Below are 1,105 nucleotides of genomic sequence, written 5' to 3' on the forward strand. Positions count from 1 at the left end.
GGAAGGAAGGAAGAAAGAAAAAAAAGAAAAAGATGAATTTTCTCTTATTAACTTATTATGTCCCTACCTGAAATTAACTCCAGGAAATCTCCAATGTAGCTTAGGTGTACCTCACATTTATTGTAAAATTACATTCTATTTTATTTTCATTAAGATCTACCTTCTCTCCCACCCTACAAACACACATACACACACACACACATTAAGAAAGCAAGAAAAACAAAATCTTTTTAGAAACATATTTAATCGAACCAAAATTTCTTTAGCGTACCTTAAGTCCCTTTTTTCTTGGGGGGGGGGGGAACAGCAGGAATCCCCTCGAGTCCCTTAGATCATTATTTTGAATGGTATTCCTAAATTGTTTCTCTTTACGATGTTTGGTGATTATACAAGTTGTCCTCCTGGTTCTGCTCACTTCACTTTGTATCAGTTCATATGTGTCTTGCTGGGTTTTTGAGAAACCATCCCCTTCCTCACGTCTCATGGTACAATACAGCACAATTGATGGGATTTTCCTCAGTTTCCAATTCTTTGCCATAACAAAAAGGGCTGCTATAGGTATTTTTGAACATGAGTCCTCTTCCTCTTTCTTTGCCCTGTGTGGGGGTGCAGCCCCAGGACTGATATTTGGTCAAAAGGTGTCCAAATCACAGCATAGCCTGCACTCACATAGCACTTTAACATTTAGGTGTTTGACATTTGTTTTTTCATTTGGTCTTCACAATAATGCTGGAGGGAGGTGCTGATATTGTTCCCATTTTGCAGATGAGGATATTGAAGCTGGCCACTACACGCTGCAGCTCCTTGGAGCTGTGGGGGAGAGTGGAATAGGTCAGGTGGACACCACAGATGAATGAACGGCCCTCATGAGACCCAGAGGTGTCGGTCACCCCTCCCCCACCATAGATAGGCTAATGGGGGCAGAGGGTGACTGACAGGTCTAGATCTTTGATGAATTGGAGGGCCCTCCACCCCCAGCATGCAAAGCCTTTCCCTGGTGGAATGGGGAGATGATGAGAATTTGTCTTAAACAGGGAAGTGCGGGGGTTTTTAGAGCTCTGTCAAGCATGGAAGCCTCCAAGGGCACCCACAACATTCTGGGCTA

General features: G+C 43.3%; 1 protein-coding gene across 1 annotated transcript in view; it reads right to left on the reverse strand.

Moving 5' to 3' along the window:
• Nucleotides 1–297, reverse strand: part of BICRA (BRD4 interacting chromatin remodeling complex associated protein) — an 85,566-nt gene extending 85,269 nt beyond the window's left edge. Inside the window, 1 exon segment of the mRNA XM_074306915.1 lies at nucleotides 272–297. The gene's annotated coding sequence lies outside the window, so the exon portion shown is untranslated.
• Nucleotides 298–1,105: the final 808 nt, after the last annotated feature.

This window comes from Sminthopsis crassicaudata, chromosome 3, assembly GCF_048593235.1.
Source record: "Sminthopsis crassicaudata isolate SCR6 chromosome 3, ASM4859323v1, whole genome shotgun sequence".
NCBI lineage: Eukaryota > Metazoa > Chordata > Mammalia > Dasyuromorphia > Dasyuridae > Sminthopsis > Sminthopsis crassicaudata.